Genomic DNA, 7591 nt, shown 5'->3' with positions numbered 1-7591 from the left:
CAGCCACACCCAATTCTAAACTTTCAAAGATTCTACGCTCTGGAAATGATGATGGAAAGGTTCATGAAAGTTCAAGAAATGACAACAATAGAGCACGAGGAAATAAGGAAAAATCAAGAGATGATAAGCAAGAATCAAGAGATGATAAGCAGGAACCAAGAAGCCTCACTCAGAAGAGTTGAAAGGCAAATGGAACAACTGGTTCAAAACCTTGTTGAATTGGGCGAGAGAGAGGCTAATATATCCCTAAGGGCCACTAAAGATGACCCAAAGAACAGTGAAAAAGCTGCTGGGTTGAAAGGGAAAGCAGTTATGGAAAAAAGTGAGAAGGCTATGGAAAAAGAAACAATCATCAAGGAAAAACCCACGGTGAGAGGGGGAAACCAAAGGCAACAGAAGCCTCAACTTCCATGATCGGAAGATGAAGGATGTCAAGCTAATGACAATAAAAGAGCGCTTGTTGGGAGGCAACCCAACCTGAGGTAGTTTTCTTTCCATAGTTATTTTAATAAAAAGGTTAATTAACTTCATCTATATTGTAAGAAGCTAAGTTTGGTGTTGCACACCAAAACAATCTAAGGGAGAATGAAGGATTCTAAGTTTGGTGTTCCACCAAAATTTCATCATAAAACGCATTCTCACTCTCTGCATGATGCTAGCTTCAAGCACTTAGATGGACTAGTTAACTATTCTGTTGTTTCCTAGTTTTCAGTTTTATTGCTTTTGAAAAAGAAAAAAAAGAGTTTCACACATGGTTAATCTGATGCATGAGAACCATTGGCAAGGTACTAAGTTTGGTGTTCCCACACCAAAGTAAGTTCAAAGGCCCACAAATAAATCATGCATGCTAACCATTTTTCAAGTGCTTGGGGAACAAGCAACTTTCAATATCACTGCAGAGCACCATACAAACTTTTGGAAAGATTAAGTATCATCAATCAAAGAGATGAATGAATGTGAAGACCAGCAATGATGATGATGAGGAGGAGGACAGCAAGTAAATTCCAAAAGGTTGTATTGTTCAATGATTATTTTACATTAGACACTGCTATGATTGAAAGTGATATAATACTCCTGCCTGTCTGCATAATATAGTTGTTCTGTAATTCAATAATTAAGATTTCTTGACTATTCACAACACTACACTTTTCAAACTTGCATGCACTCAAGATTTCAAAAAAAGGGCATCACATGATAGTTCTTTGAAAATAAGGATTGATGAATTAAACAATTTTGAGGCAAGCAAAAGATTAGGAGAAGTGGTGGTTCTAGTTGTATGATTATGCATTGAGGTTGCATGCTTATGAAAACTTGCATGGGAGCTCATAGGCAGAACATAGAGTTCAAAGAAATATTGTGGAGATTTTCAAATATTTATTGACCCAAGAAGCAGCAAACAAAAGAAAATAAAGAAGATATAAAAACAAAGAGAACATGGCCCAAGGCTCTGAGCATAATTACTAGGCAGAAAAGAAAAAAAGAAACAAGAACTCAAAGAGTTATTATCCTAGTAAATGCTTGTGGTCGAATTGTGTCAAAGAGAGAGGCTTGAGCAAGTAAATCCTAAGGGGTGCTTCAACACCTAATACCTTAAAACCAACTGGTTTAGGAGTATTGATTGAAAGCTTATCTAAAGAGCCGCTTTGAGACATGACACTTAGAGTCAAAGCTAAAAACACAAATTATAAGCTGCTTCAAGGTGATTACCTATAGAGAGATCTCCATGATATCATTTGGATGAAAGTTCTAAGACCTAAGACTTCCAAGATGTAGGGACTAGTAAGCACTGAAGCCCTTGCATGAGCATATAATTTAGAGTTCACCCCACTGTCACTTAATCACTTCACTCACTGGATAGTACATGTAATTCCTCAACTCCATTCTAATTGAAAGAAATCCTTGAGCATAATTCTTTTCTTGCTTGGGGACAAGCAAGTTTTAAGTTTGGTGTTGTGATGACAAGTCATCTTAGCCTAGTTTCACTAGCCTTTTTCTTTAATCTTAGTAGGTTTTATGCACTTTCTTGCATTCTAAGTAAGTAATTTGGGATGAAAATGCATGACTTCTTTAAATCAAACAACCACCATGTAATTAATGCTAAATCATGAGGTTTAAGCTAAATTTAATTGAATTTTAATGAATTATGAACCTTGTGAATTTTGTGATACTTTTATTGGTTGTTTTGATTTCTTGTAGGTGAAGAAAGAAGAAAAGAAGAAAAGCGTGGCACAAGAAACGTGCCCAAGGAAGCAAGAAGCGTGTCCAAAGGAAAGAGAAAGCGTGCCAAAAGGAAAGAAAAAGCATGATCACATTGAGGAAGAAAGGGAAGCTAAGTTGAAAAAGCTAACTGAGCTTCATAAGGAATGGAAGGAGAAGGAAGCTACAAAGCTAAGTTAAAATAGTTAACTTAGCACTAAAGAAAGCAAGGAATGGGTGCAAAGCTAAGTTAACTAAGTTAACTTTATCGGGGACTTCTTCAAATTAATTTAAGATGAAATTCCATGAGTGAAGCCACCAAGATTCAAACCAAGGACCAAGGAGAAGGCAAGGAACGTTCCTCACAAAAGAATTCAAGAAGAAATAGCCAAAATGCATCCTCCATGGTTCGAACTTGGAACCACACGCTACTCCTTGCAAGGGAATTTGAGAATAAATAGCTAGAATGCTTCCTCCAGGACTTGAACTTGGGTATTCTTTGAAACATAAGGAAGGAGTGCCACCAAGCTTGCAAGGAAAATCAAGGAAAAATAGCTTAAATGCTTCCTCCAAGTTTCGAACTTGGGAACTCTTGGAAACATAAGGAGGATTGCCCACTCATCCAAGGAAATTAGCTCCAAAGATTTCCTCCACTTCCTCCACCAAGTGTTGAACCTGGGACCTTGAAGTCTCAAGCAAAGGCGCTACAAGGAAAGCTAAGTTGGAAATTCCAACTGAGCATTGCCTCTCCCCCAAGCCTCCACACTTTGGCGCACAATCCTAGCACACCAAGGCATCATGACACGGCCCAGCAACAATTGAAGCGCACCAAGCTTGCCATGCACACAACAAGGACACGACCTAGAGCTAAGTTGGATTTTCCAACTGAGCTCTAGTGCAATTGACACCCAAACAAGGCTGGGCACACCACACTTGACACGGATGGAGCATGCTTGAAAGCTAAGTTGGATTTTCCAACTGAGCTTTCCCCTGGAGGTGCACTTTGGGCTACAAATTGGATTAAAAATCCAATTTAATTCATTTCTTCACCAAATCAAAAGCCCACCCAAATTCCAAAATCCAAGAATAGAAAGTGTATAAATAGGAGTTAGTTTGATGTAATTAGGGGAGCTAGATTTTACTTTGAATTTTTCCTTTTGAATGGTCATTTTCATTTTTGAATTTAGATTTCTGAGAACTTGGAAGGAGAGTTGATCTCTCTTCTTCTTGGTTCTTGCTTGAGCACTCTTTTATTTTCTTGCTTTGGATCTTGGGTGAAGAATTGAAGAACTTCTGTTTCAATCTCACCTTGAGATCTCTTGTTTACTTTCTTCTGCATAATTGAATTTCATTTGCTGTTTACTGCATCTTCTTCTACACTTCTGCAATTTACTTTTCATTCCCTTTTGCAATTGTTCTGGTTGGATCAAGGAAGGATTTGAGATCTAGACTTATTATCTAGTCTCTTCCACCCTGAGATCTTCAACCTCTTTTACTTTGCTGCAAATTAAGCACTGCTTTCTCTGTTTTTAAATTCTCAAAGCATTTTTACTTTTCTGTTGAGATCTAGTTTAATTCAATCAATTCTCTACTCTTCTGTTTAATTTCAATTTACTTCTTTCTTGTTTAATTTCTGCAATCCCAACTGCCAATCCCTTTTACAATTCAAGCAATTTATGTTTCTTGCACTTTAAGCTTCTGCCATTTACATTACTTGCAATCTAAGTCTCTGCAATTTAATTTACTTGCACTTTAAGATTCAGTTCCTTTATTTTCCTGCTCTTTAGTTTACTGCAAATTTCCCCTCTCCTTTTACATTTCATGCAATTTAGTTTCTGCAAAGCACAAACCACTCAACCAATTCTTGATTCGCTTGACTAAATCAACCACTAAACTGAAATTGCTCAATCCTTCAATCCCTGTGGGATTAACCTTACTCATGTGAGTTATTATTACTTGATGCGACCCGGTACACTTGTCGGTGAGTTTTGTGTTGGATCGTTTTCCACATGATCAATCCTCCTCCAGGGTGTGATTTTTCTTCTGCTATTTTTGATTCTGTTTTTGATTTTTCTATTTATTTTGTGACTCTACATGATCATGAACCTAATCAAACATGGAAGAACAATAAAATAAAAATAAAATTAGATAAATAAAAATTGGGTTGCCTCCCAACAAGCGCTTCTTTAATGTCAATAGCTTGACAGTGGGCTCTCATGGAGCCTCACAGATGTTCAGAGCATTATTGAGACTTCCCAATACCAAACTTAGAGTTTGGATATGGGAGTTCAACACCAAACTTAGAGTTTGGTTGTGGCCTCCCAACACCAAACTTAGAGTTTGACTATAGGGGCTTTGGTTGACTCTGCAGTGAGAGAAGCTTACTGTGCCTCTTTTCCATGTTTACAGAAGGATGTCCTTGAGTTTTAAACTCAAGGGAGTCCTCATTCAATTGAAGGACTAGTTCACCTCTGTTAACATCAATCACAGCTCTTGCTGTGGCTAGGAAAGGTCTTCCAAGGATGATGGATTCATCCTCATCCTTCCCAGTATCTAGGATTATGAAATCAGCAGGGATGTAAAGGCCTTCAACCTTTACTAATATGTCCTCTACTTGTCCATAAGCCTGTTTTCTGGAATTGTCTACCATCTCTAATGAGATTTTAGCAGCTTGTACTTCAAAGATTCCCAGTTTCTCCATTACAGAGAGTGGCATGAGGTTTATTCCTGACCCAAGGTCACACAGAGCCTTCTCAAAGGTCATGGTGCCTATGGTACAAGGTATTAAGAACTTTCCAGGATCTTGTTTCTTCTGAGGCAATGTCAGTTGATCCAGATCACTCAGTTCATTGATGAGCAAGGGAGGTTCATCTCCCCAAGTCTCTTTACCAAATAAATTGGCATTCAGCTTCATGATTGCACCAAGGAACTTGGCAACTTGCTCTTCAGTAACATCTTCATTCTCTTCAGAAGAAGAATACTCTTCAGAGCTCATGAATGGCATAAGAAGGTTCAATAGAATCTCTATGGTCTCTAGATGAGTCTCAGATTCCTTTGGTTCCTCAGAGGGAAACTCCTTATTGATCACTGGACGTCCCAGGAGGTCTTCCTCCTTGGGATTCACGTCCTCCCCTTCCTTCTTGGATTCGGCCATGATGGTTATATCAATGGCCTTGCACTCTCCTTTTGGATTTTCTTCTGTATTGCTTGGGAGAGCATTATGAGGGGTTTCAGTGATCTTCTTACTCAGCTGGCCCACTTGTGCCTCCAAATTTCTAATGGAGGACCTTGTTTCATTCATGAAACTCAGAGTGGCCTTAGATAGATCAGAGACTAAGTTTGCTAAATTAGAGGTATTTTGTTCAGAGTTCTCTGTCTGTTGCTGAGTGGATGATGGAAAAGGTTTACTATTGTTAAACCTATTTCTTCCACCATTATTAAAGCCTTGTTGAGGCTTTTGTTGATCCTTCCATGAGAGATTTGGGTAATTTCTCCATGAGGGATTATAGGTGTTTCCATATGGTTCACCCATATAATTTACCTCTGCTATTAAAGGGTTCTCAGGATCATAAGCTTCTTCTTCAGAAGATGCCTCTTGAGTACTGTTGGATGCAGCTTGCATTCCATTCAGACTTTGAGAAATCATATTGACTTGCTGAGTCAATATTTTATTCTGAGCCAATATGGCATTCAGAGTATCAATTTCAAGAACTCCTTTCTTCTGAGGCATCCCATGACTCACAGGATACCTCTCAGAAGTGTACATGAACTGGTTGTTAGCAACCATGTCAATGAGTTCTTGAGCTTCTGCAGGCGTTTTCTTTAGGTGAATGGATCCACCTGCAGAGGTATCCAATGACATCTTAGCTAATTCAGACAGACCACCATAGAATATATCCAGGATGGTCCATTCTGAAAGCATGTCAGAAGGACACTTTTTGGTCAGTTCCTTGTATCTCTCCCAAGCTTCATAGAGGGATTCACCTTCCTTCTGTCTGAAGGTTTGGACATCCACTCTAAGCTTACTCAGCTTTTGAGGAGGAAAGAACTTGGCTAAGAAAGCCTTGACCAGCTTATCCCAAGAGTTCAGGCTATCTTTAGGTTGAGAATCCAACCATATTCTAGCTCTGTCTCTCACAGCAAAAGGGAAAAGTATGAGCCTGTAGACTTCAGGATCTACTCCATTAGTCTTAACAGTATCATATATCTGCAAGAATTCAGTTAAGAACTGAAAAGGATCTTCAGATGGAAGTCCAAGAAACTTGCAGTTTTGTTGCATCAGAGAAACTAATTGAGGTTTAAGCTCAAAATTGTTTGCTCCAATGGCAGGAATTGAGATGCTTCTTCCATGTAAATTGGAATTAGGTACAGTAAAGTCACCAAGCATCCTCCTTGCATTATTATTATTTTCGGCTGCCATCTCCTTTTCCTGTTCGAAAATTTCTCTAAGGTTATCTCTGGATTGTTGTATTTTAGCTTCTCTTAGTTTTCTATTCAGAGTCCTTTCAGGTTCAGGGTCTGCTTCAACAAGAATGTTCTTGTCCTTGCTCCTGCTCATATGAAAAAGAGGGAACAGAAAAATAATAATAGGGATCCTTTTTACCCAGGTATAGAGTTTCCCCTGTGTGAGTAGAAGAAGAAAAGAATGTAATGTAAATAAGGGAAGAAGAGAAAATTCGAACACAGATGGAAGAGGGGGTTCGAATTTGGGTGAGATGAAGTGTTAGTAGATGAATAAATAAATAGAAGGAGATGAGAGAGAAAGAGGATTTTCGAAAATAAAATTTTGAAAAGGGGTTAGTGATTTTCGAAAATTGGGAATGAAAGCAAATTAAAATTAAAAATTGAAATAATTAGTTAATTAAAAAGAATTTTTGAAAAAGAGGGAAGAGATTTTCGAAAATTAGAGAGAGAGAATTAGTTAGGTAGTTTTGAAAAAGATAAGAAACAAACAAAAAGTCAATTAGTTAGTTGAAAAAGATTTGAAAATCAATTTTGAAAAGATAAGAAGATAAGAAGTTGGAAAAGATATTTGAAAGTCAAATTTTTTAAAAGATAAGATTTAAAAGATATTTTTGAAAAGATATGATTGAAATTAGTTTTGAACAAGATTTGAATTTTAAAATCACAATTAATGACTTGACTCACAAGAAATCACAAAATATGATTCTAGAACTTAAAGTTTGAATCTTTCTTAACAAGTAAGTAACAAACTTGAAATTTTTGAATCAAAACATTAATTGTTGATGATATTTTCGAAAATATGATGTAAAATTAAGAAAAAGATTTTTGAAAAATATTTTTAAAATTTTTCGAAAAATAAGAAAAATGAAAAAGATTTGATTTTTGAAAAAGATTTTGAAAAAGATAAGATTTTTAATTTGAAAATTTGATT

General features: G+C 37.1%; 1 non-coding gene across 1 annotated transcript; it reads left to right on the top strand.

Annotated features, from left to right (window-relative positions):
• The first annotated feature begins 6112 nt into the window (after positions 1 to 6112).
• Positions 6113 to 6220, top strand: LOC148572086 (small nucleolar RNA R71). Its single transcript, XR_015880247.1, has one exon. It is a non-coding gene; the product is annotated as a small nucleolar RNA R71 (small nucleolar RNA).
• The last annotated feature ends 1371 nt before the right edge of the window (positions 6221 to 7591 follow it).

Source organism: Arachis ipaensis, chromosome B3 (genome assembly GCF_059453495.1).
Source record: "Arachis ipaensis isolate K30076 ecotype BB chromosome B3, ASM5945349v1, whole genome shotgun sequence".
NCBI classification, from domain to species: Eukaryota; Viridiplantae; Streptophyta; class Magnoliopsida; order Fabales; family Fabaceae; genus Arachis; species Arachis ipaensis.
Note: the sequence above shows the minus strand (reverse complement) of the source record. Positions and strands in the feature narration are given on the sequence as shown.